At 32.6% G+C, this 15,370-nt stretch overlaps 1 protein-coding gene and 1 long non-coding RNA gene across 3 annotated transcripts in view; one reads left to right on the top strand and one right to left on the bottom strand.

The window, feature by feature from the left end:
• LOC123268206 (cadherin-related tumor suppressor) overlaps window positions 1-15,370 on the bottom strand; it is a 65,969-nt gene that overhangs the window by 43,861 nt on the left and 6,738 nt on the right. The gene's annotated exons all lie outside the window — the stretch shown is intronic.
• Window positions 2,375-4,450, top strand: LOC123268211. The gene is made up of 3 exons (XR_006510196.1): window positions 2,375-3,725; window positions 3,811-3,898; window positions 3,985-4,450. It is a non-coding gene; the product is annotated as an uncharacterized LOC123268211 (long non-coding RNA).

Genomic DNA, 15,370 nt, shown 5'->3' with positions numbered 1-15,370 from the left:
GGCACTTTGTAAATGAGAAGCAATTTAAGGGGATGATGAGCAGAGTAGAGAGTAGAGAGTAGAGCGGCCCACGGTTAAATGACTCGCAGATGTTTCTGCTCGTAACATTTACATTTTTATCTCTTTCTCACTCGGGGCCGGTCGTGGCTCCTCGTTCCTCCATCGGGAAACGATACATCTTAGGACGGATCATTGTAAGAATCTCATTGTGCAAATTGACTCGATCTGTCAATATATAAAGTACTTAGAACACATCTTATATATGTATACATATATAAAGAATGCTGAATTGAACCGATCAATTAGTTACCGGATTAATATTATGGATTATTCTAAGAAGTACTTAATTCTCGTTGTACTTAGTGCCCGTATTCAATTTTCCCGGAAGGTGGGACGGGACGTGGGAGGCAAACCCGGCTCCTATGGTAAGCCCATCGTCCATCGCTATCCGCCTTACCTTGCCAAGCTTACCCCAAGGTACAAGGCACAAGGTAGATGGTATGCAGCTCCTTTGAATAATATAACCTCCTCCGTTACTTCTCGCGATAAGATGTTCCCACAGATAATTCGCACTTTCCTGGCTGACTTCCTTCCCTTCTCGACTCCTCTAAGTACTCACTCTAACCCCCCCCCCTCACACTCTATACTCCACCCCACCAATCTTCGGGAATATTATTATAAATATATAAATGTACGCTCTATCGCGAGTAATAACTAGGAAATATAAATTATCGGTAAAAATAGATTTTATATTAATATTTTTATCCGTAATCAATTGTTAGTTGAACTATTGTTATTTTATCCTTTTCATTTTGTGTTTTTTTTATGTCAATATTTAATACTATAAAATAACAATTCACAGTTTGATGGAAATCTTTATTCGATGTTTATTCAAATTTTCACAACGTTTTGTCGGTTTCCCGACTTCCTCAGGTGCTAGAACAATTAAATACAAAATAAATTACAATAATATTCTTATAATTACATTACAAAATATTATCATAATTGTTCTAGCACCTTAGGAAGTCGGGAAACAGACGAAACGTTGTGAAAATTTAAATAAACATCGAATAAAGATTTCCATCAAACTGTGAATTGTTATTTTATTTATTAATTATGGATATGAACAACAATACAATGAATATTTAATACTATTAAATTATTATCAATAGTTTATTTATCCAAATTTTGAATATTAAACTTTCAATTCAAAATTTTTTAGTAAATACGAAAGATATGAAAAAATTATAGAAAAACTTTTTATAGAGAATTTAATTTTCTACAAAAAATGTGCTTATCAATTTTACTCTATCTTTTGTACTTTGCCCAAAATTTTAATTTAAAGTCTAAAAATGAAGTTATGGGACTTATCCGTATACGTGTTTTAAATTTCCTATGTTAAATGCCCATTTGTAGTCACTTTTAAAACACTTGGATTTACAGTGTATATACAGAAAAAAGGAAACTGTAATAAATAATAGTTGATTTATAATAGGTAATGATCAACTGGAAAAAATTATCATTTCAAACAGTAAAATCGTGATTTTAACAATCACTTTATAATATCTATCATTTAAAAACTACAATTTATTATTTTCATGGAAGAAAATACTATTTAAAACAATAATATTCGCTATGTGAAGGTCGAAAATGTTAAAGTATAATAATTAAGAATTTTGACTTTGATATTTATCATTTCATACCTAAAAAAAGATCGCATGAAATGTAAAAAATATAAACTGCAGTTACTAAATTTTCTATATAAGCAACGTCAATATTTACAAAGTACAAATGATAAATTTGAAACGCAACGCTAAAAATCAAACTATAATTATTAATTTGCTTGGACTGGTAAAATATATATTTCAAAAGTAGAATTTTTATTGTTTCAAATGGTAAATTTTCCGAGTGTGAGACCTTCCCCTTCTCTTCATAGTATAGACTATATATTGAAACGGCAATTTTTACTGTTTGAAACTGTAATTTTTTAAGATGAGAGAGTCGTTATTTACTATAGTGATAGCTACTAATCACATTTTTAATAATAAATTATAAATTGTGGCTGGTATACTTTCTACATTAAGTTTTGTAATATTTACATTTGTGCCACCCCGATGTCCGCTGTACTGTTTGAAACTATAAAAATTAACTGGAATCCGAGTGAATTTTACAGTTTACTTTTTTCCGTGTAAATTCGAAATGTTTATTGTGCAAATTTTGGCTAAAATATTGAAAATACAAAAAAAAATTATAAGAAACCTTTTTTTTTAGACAATCAAATTTCCTACAAAAAAGTTTTTACAAGTTTTAGTGCAGCTCTAAGCCTTTAGTCAGAATTTTGAAATTAAAGATTTTAATCTTCAAGATAATAATTTAAAAAGATATTTTATCAGTTTCGAAAAAAAAGGAGCGTAAATTTGTCGAAAATATCTAAAATCCAGAAAATATCATTGTCACAGATACAGCCGGAGTGTTTTAAAGGCTCGCTCGGGGTATAAGATGGTGCCGAGATGAAAAGGAACATGGTAACCGTCTCTACTCTTGAGGAATCGTTGGCTACACCAGGGAATCAAGAAAGGAGAATACCTCGAGTGAAAAAGAAGAGAAGAAGAGTACCTACGCATCGCGCCAGACATTATGCTAATCTACAACTGAGGATGTACGTCCGATAAGCTCCAGTCCGACGATGTTGAGCCTCGGTAATATATATACACATATATATTTTCCAACATATACTGCGGTGAAGCCGAGGGGCCCCACGCCCTTAATCTCTTACAAGTGTTCTTCAGATTCGCTCCAAAATCTTGCGAGAAAGTCCAAAGTGTATCCGGGACTCTTGCAATTTCCAAAATTTTCATCCGGGTAATTAAGAAAAATGTCAGCAAAATTGAACTGAAGACTGGCTGTAAATAGCGGGACTAATAAAATAAATAATATGTTTATTTATTTATTTATTTAAGAGTAAAGTGCGACGATTATCGCTGAAGAAATCCCCGCGAGATCGTTATGTTTGCCGAGATGATATCGCTGACTACCAGAAGACGCGTGGGCTGTATGGGCCCAAACGAGCAGACCCACAAAAAGTAACCAATGAGGAAAAAAAGATCCCGGGAATAAAAAATACGAGGAAGAATATATATAAGAAAGAAGCACCAGCTCTGAAAATTTCAGCCCATTGTCCGCACTCTGCACTCTACTCTTTTTATTATGAAACCTAACCTCTTTCATTTATTTATATACACCCATCCTTATCCGTACATAAATATATACACACACACACACACACACACATAAAAACTCTTATAAAAATCTAAATAAATAAAAAAGAGCGGCCTTTCAAGCATTTAGTGACACTCGTGTTTAATAATAACAATACACCCGATGATAAATCTTCATTTTTGTTAATTTCATTTCTTCGTATATCTATTATGTTCCAACTGATGGAACGACCCAGTAACGCCATTGTTGGCGCAATCACAAACTAATGTTTTTATTTCTTTGGCTGGAAGTGACGCGTGTGAACCAAATTAAGAGAAGAATTAAATATATAAATATAAATGGGAGGAAAAGGATTAGAGGTTTTATTTGTTTGAGATAAGTGTTTATGTAAGAGACCTAAATAAATTTAATCCGGCACAATAATTCTCTTGTAATGTTTAATTTATGCCGATTCACCTGAAGATAGCCCTCGAATCTCTAAAAACAACATCCACTTAGATCTCCTGGTACGTGAGTCGTTAAATTGCACCCAGATTTGGTCAAGTGTTGTCTTTTATAATTTTTTATTTATAAATTTTATTAATTTTTCAGATAGCTTGAGGATGAGTCCATCTGCCCTGAGTAATATCTTGGGAGCCAAATAGCGGAGTGTCACGGTGAAAGGAAGTCCTTGATTTTGGTATGTATTATAAATACGTATAATAATTTTTAATATAATATAACATAAAGAGTGTGGTATAATAAAATTATTTATTCTTTTTAAAGACCGCAAGGTTCTAAATGATAATCCAGAAAGGCTGTCATTATTACAAAAGAAGAGGGTCAATTCGCTGATAGGATTTTATTTAACGTCTAGACACGCGTGTTCGCGTGCAAAAAAGTTATTAAAGTAAAGACCTTTTTCAAATACATTTTTTAGTAAGATATATTCATATTTTTGATCCGATCAATTTTTTGCCGAAAGTTTTTAATTTTTACGAAGAAATAACATCTAAACTATTTACAGTTGGGTACTGTTAGAATTTATTATATTAAAACAGCTAAGAGTAACTTTTTGCTTGAGTTTTGATTTTGTGATAAGAAACGGCTTGGTTGTTTGTGTCGTTACGGACTATTGTGTAAAAAACAGTTATGGAGGATCAAGAGAATTGTCTTTTTAATGAAATTACTTGTAAAAGTGATGAGAAAATTTATTATTAATGCTAAAGTAAGTCAACTATGAGGTTTTCTTTCATGGTGTGAATTATTATTATTCATTGATTTATAATAAAATTTTCATATATTTTTTACATAAATTCCTTCACTGAAAAAATAAATAAACCAATTGTGAGCCATAAGAAGCTCAAATTTTCCGACTAAAGTGTATCACCAAACATAAATTTGTATATATATTCAAAAAAACCAACAATATGTTTGGTAATATCTACCTTTCAAAATTTGCATCACCTATTATATTCAACTTTAAATGTCACAAAACAAGAATGACAATATTTACATTTCTTCTCTCTTTACAAAAACGTTATTTATATTAAACGACAAAATTTTCTGAAAAACCTACAATGTTAAATTTCTATACTTCAAATAGAAATTAAAATTTATTAATTTATTTATTTTATAATACAAACAACAAATATTAATAATTTTAATTTTTTTAGATAAATGCTGTCATATATTTTTCCATAAGAATTGTCAAATTATTAACAAGACTAACGTCGGTATTTGAGAAAGTACAGAATAAGTATAAACTCAATAAAACCGGTGTATGTTGTATGAGTATGTACGTACAGAGTGTATGCGGAGAGTTTGGAATGAATAGAGGGCGGGAAAGTCGTGTGACTGGATTACTGCACCCGCGTGGGTGAGTTCCTAGTTAACTTGTGTAAGTCTAGTGTAGACTTATTTTGCAAATAAAACTCTGCTCGGCTGTTCGGCGTCACAACTCCTCGCTGTTAGTCTTCACCACGGGTAATTGCATTTAAAAAAGGTGCCCGAGTGGAGTAAATAAACCAGATATAATACTATTATATCTACATATATAGATATACACATATGCTGGTAACTTTTCTTACAGGGGACATATGTACTCCATTGTTATGTATAATGCTGGCTGGTATAATCTTATAAAGATATACGGATACGCCAAGCCTTAATATAATATATAAGCTCTCTACTACCGAACAGCAACACCGAGAGTATTGAAAAAAGTACCGAGAGTTCATATTACCCTCCACTCTCTCAAACTTAAACTATTGATATTAAAATTAAAAAATTAATTATTTTCGGAGCTTTTTGCTCCCCACCCGTCGCGCCAGCGAACGTAAAAATACTTTTGTATAATTTAACAAAAGTATTGATTATTATTTATGCGATAGCGATGTATTAAATAAAACCTCATCCATGATTCATCGGACCACACTCAATTCACAGAATCAATGAATAACTTTTATGTTGGTACATATACAGGTTAATAATGATGATAATAATAAATGAGTGAATTTTTTGATACCGTGTGAAAAAGTGAATTTTTGAAATAAATCAATGACAATGCCGGGAGATTTGGCTTTTACCTTTTTTTACTTTGATTTCGGGCCATGTCAAGGCTCCCCGGAGACATCATCTGTACGGATATCAATAAAAAGGAAATCTAAAACGAGAGATCGTTGTCTTGGCAAGAAATAGTTTTGTTGAATTAGACGAAATGTTTTAAGAAATTTATGAATTTTTGGTTTTTTATCTTTTAAAATTCTAATAAGTTGGAAACTAATTAAAATTAAGGCACTGGGTAAATTTTCTGTAAAAAAGAAAACTTTTTTCTACAACTTTTATTCCAATAATTTTTTGCTAGCTCTAATAATTACCAAGATATTAATTTCCAAAGATTAATAATAAAGTAATTATTAATAATGTTCAAATTTTCAACTTCTGAGCAATCTTTGAAAATTCATAACTTGAAAATTAATAAAAATTAAGAAACCGGATGAATTTCATATAGGAGACGAGACTTTTCTCTACAACTTTTGTTTGAACAATTTTTTTCTATCTCCAATAATTACCGATATATTAATTATTAAAGATGAATAAGTTCAAAATTTTAGCTCGAATAATTTTTTAATATAATTTTGCGTCATATATACTTAAAATAGAAATAACTTCAATACAAGCGAAGCAATTTCACGGAAAAGGACGTTGGTTGAATCGAGAAATGTATCCTTTGAAAAAAAAGATTTTGTCGTATTTCAGTCGCGATAAACCTGGCGGGGATGGTAAATAAAGGGACCCTGGAGTTTCTGGGCAGGATTGGATACGGAATGACTGGGTCCGGGGCCCAACGGTGGGAGCGTATCGGAGGGTCATTAGCGAGCTTGGGCTTGAGCTCTTCTGGTGAGATAAAAACCGGGCAGCCACCCTCTACTTTCTTCCACTCTATCCAGTGCCGACGACATAAATGTACTCACATGTGTATAAATGTATAAAGGTATGAATGTATGGGTGGATATATAATACAGGATCGAGGATCGAGTAAAAACCTCGGGACCGATGCGAGAATGGGCAGTATGCGAAGGTCAGCCGATTATGAGTAGATTACTTATAGATGAAGACCGAAATAATAATAACTCGGATATTTATTTTATTGCTCGTTATATAAAATATAACTACATATTTTTTTTATTTTTTTTTCAACAAAAGTATCCAGGCGAGTGTTGGACATTTTTATTAACTTTATCAATTTTTCATGCGAATAATATGCTAATAAATAAATAAATAAATAAATATATCTCCGTCTCTATCTCTGTAATGCCCATTATTATTATTATTTATTAATTATCAAATACGGGTGATATTTATGTACTGAATTTATATATTAAAATGTCCGTGCAATAATTTTTCGATTAAAAGTCCCCTTTTATATTTATTATTATTATTTATTTATATTTTTTTGTTTTAAAATTCATCACCCCAGGAATCCGGACACGATTCTGGAATTTACATGCTGGATCGGCAATAAAACCAGTTGATACTCCGATGACGCGGTTGGTGGTTGCTGGGATTCCAAAAGTATCGCCAACTATTTAGATATTTATTTTTATTTATTTGTATATCTACAATGTTTTTAAAGGTAGGCGTGCTGCGGCGAGAGGGTGGGAGAGGTTCTCTGTAGCGTAAACGCGGTCATGCACCGACATCGATCTATGCATGTAAGTATTAGTGCAAAGATAATGCCCAATAAATACCACAATCAGTCTAAGAGCCCACGCGACCGAGATTCTAAGCGACTATTATTGCTATTTATAAAATAATAAATTAGATACTCTGTTGCAATCGTTAAATAAATATATACTTATCTCTAATTCAATTAATTTTTATTTTTTTTTATTAGAAAGAAAATTAGAATTTTTAATTCAAATTTCGGCCTAATAAGTATATAAACTTGCTAATTTCTCAAGAAGAAATCTTTAAATCGATATTTTGACTAAACGGCAAGAGGTATGATAAAATTGATAAGGACCTTTTTTGTACACAGAAAGAAAAATTTCTTGACTGGAGAACAAAATTCTTGGCTCAAGAAAATTTTTGAGTGCCTGAAGGAAGACCGAAGTTGTGTTGGCCGAAGTAAAAATTTTTCTTAAAATTCTATTCTTGGTGGAAGTAATTTTTTCCTAATTCAAATTATCATAAATACTTGATACAATAAATTTTTATATTTGATCAAGATTTTTAAATACTTTAGGGAAGCAGCGCTACCTACTTCAGCTGAGAAAAAAATTTTCTCACCTTGAGAAAATTTTTCTCTTGAATATTTGATACCCATTTTATATTATTTTAACGTGCAATTATACATATTGAATGAAAAAAAAAAAATGATTCAATATTATGTGATCTTCCCATTTGACATGTTAATCAATAAAAATATTAATGAAAATTTACTTCTATCGAGATATTAAATTTTTTGGAGCAAGAGAGAAATTTTCTCAAGACAAGAAAATTTACTTCTATCAAGAACTAAATTTTTTGGAGCAAGAGGCTGAATTTTCTCAAAATAAGATTTTCTTGACTTAAATAAATTTTCTTGGATCAAAATACGTATTTCTTAAAGCAAGAGAATTAATTTTGTTGGAATAAGCGAAATTTCTTGTGTCAAAAAAGATTTTTTTTTTCGCTCAAGAAAATAATCAGGAAGAAAAATATTTTCTTCGCTCAAGTGAACCTTTTTTTCTATGTAGAAAATTCAATTTCCTATTATTCTATGTAGGAAATTCAATTTTCTATTAAAAGTATTTTTTATCATTTTTTCATACATTTAATATTTTAGCCAGAATCTTGAATTCAAATATGATATATTTAGGAAAGACTACTAAAGCTGTTCAAATGTAAAAAAATTCTTTTGTTAATGTACAAAGTTAGAAAAAAAAATAACGAAAAAATTTTGGGGGAAGCCCTCTGCTCACTATTAAGTAAAGATACTAAAGATTTTTGTTGGTTATTTAGTTATCGGTGTCTCGGAAGGGAATCGTGTAGGAAGGGAATCTCGGTAATGCAATATTCATTAAAAATCTGTCGATTAATTATACTTGGTTGTCTGTGCTTTTTAATTATCCAATTTAATGCGCTTACTCGGTCTCTTGATCTGGCCCCTGTCCCCCTGAAATGTTGGTCCATCCTCTGGCTCACTGGCCTGGGTACTGGGTATCATACAACCAGCTCTTTATACACATTATATTTTTCGGCGAACACCAGCCTACGCAGAGTACACACACCTCTCACTCCATTTATCTCTCCATCTCCTTCATTCACTCAATCTCAGCTCGTCTCATTTTTTTTTATTTATTTTATTTTCAGTTGTATACAACCACAGCCACATAAATATAAATATAAATATAAATAATATAAAGCTTTGTGCGCAAACGTCATTAATAACGTTGAGTTGATCAATGCGAAAATAATGAGGCGACGACGCAATACATCCAATTCGCCTATCCATCCATCATTCTAATTGTCCTCTATCAAAAGATTCTTCCCCTTCTTCATTCCGATTAATAAAAATAATTATTTTTATAACCGAACAAATTTAACTTAAATATTTAGTCAAAAATATCACGGAGAAAAAAATTTATTATTCTATGAAGTAATCAGCTTAATTTTTTATTTAATTATTATTATAAAAGTTATATTAATTTTTAATGAAAAAAAAGTTATTAAATTACACAATAATAATTAGATTACGTGCAATTTTTTATTACAAATAAAAATATTCTATTATCTCTGTGATATTTTTTCTCGAAAAACTCTGAACGGGAATGTATTGCGTCTTGGTATCAAAGGTAAAGAGTGAGTGAAGCGGGGAAATGAAGAAGCGCATTCCGAGGTCTCGGTAAGGTTTTGTGGTGTAGCGGTCCTTTTAAAAGTTCCAAAGGTTTAGTTTAGTTATTTGAGCAGGTAACCATTTACATCGAGGCTGAACAAGAACTCCCGATGGTTCGTCACCTAATTCCTTTTGAATTTTTGATCCTACTTTTATTTACCTGTACCTTCACTAGGTAATTTTTTGCAGCCATCGTAATAAGGGTATTTACCATTCCAAGGAGCTTTGTCAGGGCCAAGGTCGCGTAAATATTTTCTAATTCCGTAATTTATGGCTTGTTAAGTAGTCACCAGAAATCGGTAGCCAATAAAAAGCCTCTATTTAATTTTTTCGAGCCATAAATTTCTGTCAGTCTTTCTTGACACTCAAATTATCAAACGTTTGACAATTTTCTTTATATAAAGTTAATTTTTAAATTTGCTCACGAAATATTGAAGATAAAAAAAAATAATAAGAGACAGTTTCAATAGATAATTAAATTTTCTATAAAAACAGGTCCTTGTCAATTTTATCATACCTCTTGCCGTTTAGCCAGTATAAATTATTAAACAAATCGTTTATCAAATTGCTAATAAATAATTTGTTAACAGAGAATTCTTCAATCAATGTCTTTCTCAGGACTTTGATAAAAAAATCAAAGTTGAAATAACAAACCACTGATTTGGAATGAATCATCACTGTACCCAGAAAAGTGGTGTTTATGTGAAGACTATAATAGAGAAGAAAAATACTGGGGAAGAATGAATCGATCAACTCGAGTGGACTCGGATATATAAATGAATAACATAACCCAAGAAAAGAAGAAGGTAAAAGGAGATAGGCAGGAAAGAAAGGACCAAGCCCAGCAGGGATAGACGTAGAATATAAGAAGGTACTCCGGAGCTGATCGGCTTGACATATACGCACGTCCTATCCATTGAAATGAGCAGAGCCTTACACAAAACGAATGGAATTTCTGTTGTAGCTATTGGTGTACCGTTTGGATGCCCGATGCCTGATTATTCTTACCGATCCTTTTTCACTTCCATTTCTATTCCCCTTGATATATTCAAACTGAATATGTATAATAGATATATAGATAGAGATAGTTTTGATCTAGACGGGCGTAATCCGTAATTCTCAGCATTTTATACCCGAAACCGCACTTCTTTTCTATTTCCGCAACAAAGCAAGTTTATCCTCTTAAAAAATTTATTGTGTATAATATTCATACTTGTTATTATTATTATCATAATTATTGTTATAATGGAGGTTCATTTATTATAATCTCCTCTCAGTTTACGGATCCAACACATAAATTATTCCAATAAAATAAAATTTAATTAGACGGCATATGTTCCTCGGATTTAAAACCCCTAAGACAATTCCCGCGTTATTTTTAACGTTTCCGTTCCTCAACTTTGAATTTATCCAAGTCCCACGCCTTGGAATTATATTTATTTATATTTATATCTGTATATACATATATATATGAGCCTTAAAAGCTGGCGAATGCCAGAGAAAGACACTCGGATACTTGAGACTCGTGATATTTATAATAGCGAAGGCATTCCGCGCCAGAAACAGCGGGGGTCCCAGAGGACATGCCTCTATAATGGGCCCCGGCTATTTCGTCTATTTTCTCCAACTCAAACTCCTAAAAAAGGACCTGCTTTTATCGACTCGGCTTTTTTTGCTGCACTATCTGCAGTCTACACCAAAAAATAAAAAATTAAAGGCTTTACTTTTTTAAAAATTATGATGTCATATCAAAAATTTGATATAGTTCGAGGTAAGAACTAGCGGGTGATTGTCAAACTTCGAACTATAAGCCGACCTTCGTGACTACGGCGGCCCCTTTTACGCCGGATTTAACTGACCATTTAAAATCAATCGTTGATTCGGAGAATTTTTATAAGATTCGTGATCTAGGTGAAGAAGAATTTTTTATTACCGGAATTTTGGGTTTTCCAAATGAATTTTTTTTGAAAACTCAAGTCCGTCAGAAAAAATGGACATGTCAACTCGAAATTCTTGGTCATCAATTTTCGTAAGAAACTTATCTGTTTTCTGTTAAAAAGTCCTATCTCATCAGACAGTTGACAGGCAAGTCCCTTTTTTGATTTGTTGGGAAATCTTCAGATAGGAAATTTTTAAGAGTAACTCTCAAGACTCTGACTCATAAAAATAATTTGAATAAAAATAATTTTGGAAAAAACAACAAAGTGAATATTTGACGTGTCCAAAGAAGGGGAGAAAAAATGAGAAATTGGGATTGAGAAGAAGCAAAGCGTAAAAGTCGGATGAAATATATAATCTTTGGTCATTTATTGGAGGACACTTGTGACCAAGTCTGAGCAAGTCGACAAGTCGAGTCAACTTCTTGGCAATACTTGCATTAGTAAAGTAAAATAATAAAGTATTGGCGGGCCGGGAGAGGGGAAGAGAGGCAATGGAACGGCTGTCGGAGATGAGAGATGAGAGATGAGAAATGAGAAAAAGAGACAAGTGGAGGAGATATTTGGTGTTCTCCCTTCGAAAAATGCCGTCTCATCCCGCGGTGCATCGCTCATACGTCGTTAGGGCATACCGAACCACCGATGGCATTGCAGCCATATATATCTATATATATATATATACAGCAATACATTTAACTTCTCTGTCTTAAGGTAGTCTTTTTATTATTTAATCGTTCGTCTCAGTCGGTATGCTCGGTGGTCTCTATCTCGGTCGTGTCCGGTCTTGCTCTCTTATTCTCTAACTAAAAATATTTTTTGCCTACGAGTCACCCTCTGCTCAGATCCGTCATGCGATCTCGGTGACCCATGATGAGAAATACACAAACTCCTTGTTATGCTGTCCAATCTTAAGCAACGTCTTCTTAGCTTCACTTTAAGCTACCATCTTATTCCACCTTCCATACCAAATACTTATATTCTCTCTCATTTCTCTCATTTCTCTGTATTCTTTTGTTCTTACCGACTCCGGGTTGTCCAGTCAAAGAAAATTATTCTCGGAGAAAAATTTTTGATCAACTCGAAATTTCTTGGTGCACTGTCAGCCCCGCCGAGGGGGTAAATTCTTTCTCATTCCCCGTTTCAGACAAAAACATCACATGATAATAATAATAATTATAATCATTGTTATTTATTATACATGCTTTGATCAAGAATTCAATCCAATTTTAAATTTATCCAAACAATATAGATTTTTCCAATTAATTTTTTTTTCGACATATTTTTAAAGTTAAAAATTTTTAAATCACGTTTTACTCAAAAATAATTTTTTTTTTAATTTGAAATGAATTTTTATTATCTTAAAAAAAGTTTTTTTTTTGTAATTTACTAATTTTTAATTTGAATATTTTTTGTATATTCTTGAAATACTAATAAGTATCTGATGGTTAAAAATGGATATTAAAAATAGTTGCACTTAAAAAAACACCTAAAATAAATGTATTATTCAACGATATTAATATTTGTCAATTTTTGATTACATACATTTGATTATAAAAAATTGTCATTAATGTAGATCCGTTAGTACAAAAACAAGACTGTCATTGCCGATAACTCATCTCAGAAGAATATATAATTTTCTGTTTAAATTCCTAAAGAAATAATTCTTAATGCTTTTAAATAGATAATCTCAGTAAAAAGATCTGTGGAATATTTATCGAGTGTGTTTCACACGGTTAAAAAAACCTCAAATTGATAATCAAAATATCATTTCTGGCGGGTGATCGATGAGTAACAGAGTGAGGCTTACTAATATGCAAATAACTTATATTTTAGTTACGATCAAAAAAATTAGATAAAGATAAAAAATAACGTAACCTACAAGTGACCAGCCACGACGGTGTTCCGTACAATTAAATCAAAGCTTATTATATTATCCATATTATTATTATTATTATTATTATTATTATTATTATTATTATTATTATTATTATTATTATTATTATAAATAAATTCCGACTATAAATATTATCCGATGAATAATCATATTTGTTTGAATTAACGAGATAGAGGATGAGGATACAGAGAAGAAACTATCAATAAGCGGATTTGCAGGTGAGATTTTAGGTGAGGATTTTTGTTCGGTGGTCTTTCATCTCTTTAATATTTATCCAAAGGCATTATAAGTACACTCGAGATGTGATCATTCAATTCAGAGAAACTAATAGTGAATAATAATGTCTATCCAAATTCAAATTATTTTCATCATCATCCGATAGAATAAAATAAAATATAATAAAAAGTGTATAAAACTGAAGACGAGACTCTGGGAGCACAACGGAGCATAAAACGGCAAAGTGAATGTCAACGACACCAAGTCACGAGAGACACAAGAAATAAACGGCAAAGTAGGAGCAACAGGAGCACCAGCCTTTAGAATTGTCGATGCGCGGGCGAGAAGATCTGCAGAGCCTGCAAACTTGTGCTCTGCAAAAACTTCCAAACTCTTCCTCCACTTGTCCTCTTCTCAGCTTGTGTTGCTTTGGATATTCTCCGATATATTCGCGGTCCACCGAGTAGGGAGCTCAGAGTCGCCAGATACAAACATACAGAGGACCCACGATGCAGTAAGACCCATCCTGCTGGACTGCTGGACTGCTGGACTCAATCCAACACAATCGAATCCTTGAGAAATCGAATCAAATACGAAGCCCTCATACTTGTGCTGGTACTTATAGCCGTGATGAAGAGAGAGATGCCCAAATAAACTTACGAGATCAAGTTTTTCTCGTGGCCCGAGCCCGAGCCTGGTGAGATGCCCTCTCGAAAATAAAAAGGAGAAAGAGAGGCCGCTCTGGTCCTATCCTTTGACTTCCTGGCACTGGCACGCGGTTCGTCTTGTCCATTTATCCCTCTTTGTCTTTCTTAATCTTGCTCGTTCTTTTGCGTTTCCTTTTGCTCTTGGTCTCCTCGATCCTTTGTCCTTACCAGACCAGAAATTACCCGAGGTATCCGCAAAAAAGCTTTCATTACAGTAATAATTTTATTAAATAACCGATCCTGTAAATGACGTCGCGAAAAATTCACTCGCGTGCCGATCCATCGCTCGTTTATCCATCGTTATCTCCCTCTAAATGACCAAATAAGTGACATTTACCTTTTGTTTCTTTCAACGATCAGAGTTATTACTCGGGCTTCCGAATCTTGGTACAAACTCCCCATTAAATAGTAATAAAAACCCTGATCAGCCAAAAGTTACCGAGCTTTTTACTTTATTAAAGATCTATCAACTGATTTTTAATTTCCCGTGGATCATTTTCATTTTTTGCTTCAAAATTTCTGTAATAATAATGATGATGATGGAAAATATTAATACGCAGTTGGAACATATGTGTTTTGTGATGACTCATGACAAGACAAGGAAAATAAACGGTCTAGTCCTTAAACTCTGTCGCTAAAACTAATTCACTCTCCAGTTTTCCTTCTCCTTCTCATAGAAGACTCATGTAAGTCTGTAGCTCTCACTTTCTTATTTGGTTGGTTGTGTGATCACGCCGACCACGCCTCGAGGTGCGAACCACATGAGTCTAATCGATTTCGCCTGGTGAAATTTATTTTTGCTTTATTTTCTTAGACTTTTACTGCTCCAGCCAGCGAAAAATTCGTCTCTTAAGGTTATGACGAGAATTCGTGTCGCTTTTAAACAACAACAACAATAATAATTACTAAAGCGGTAGGGATGATAATTGCCGCGAGGAATAATTGCTTAGTGTGGTTTATGCTGTGAATTGAACCGTCTACAATATTTTTAAAAGGGGTTAGAGACATTTGTAAGCCCGCAAATGAATCCCAGATC

Source organism: Cotesia glomerata, linkage group LG6, assembly GCF_020080835.1.
Source record: "Cotesia glomerata isolate CgM1 linkage group LG6, MPM_Cglom_v2.3, whole genome shotgun sequence".
Classification (NCBI taxonomy): domain Eukaryota; kingdom Metazoa; phylum Arthropoda; class Insecta; order Hymenoptera; family Braconidae; genus Cotesia; species Cotesia glomerata.
Note: the sequence above shows the minus strand (reverse complement) of the source record. Positions and strands in the feature narration are given on the sequence as shown.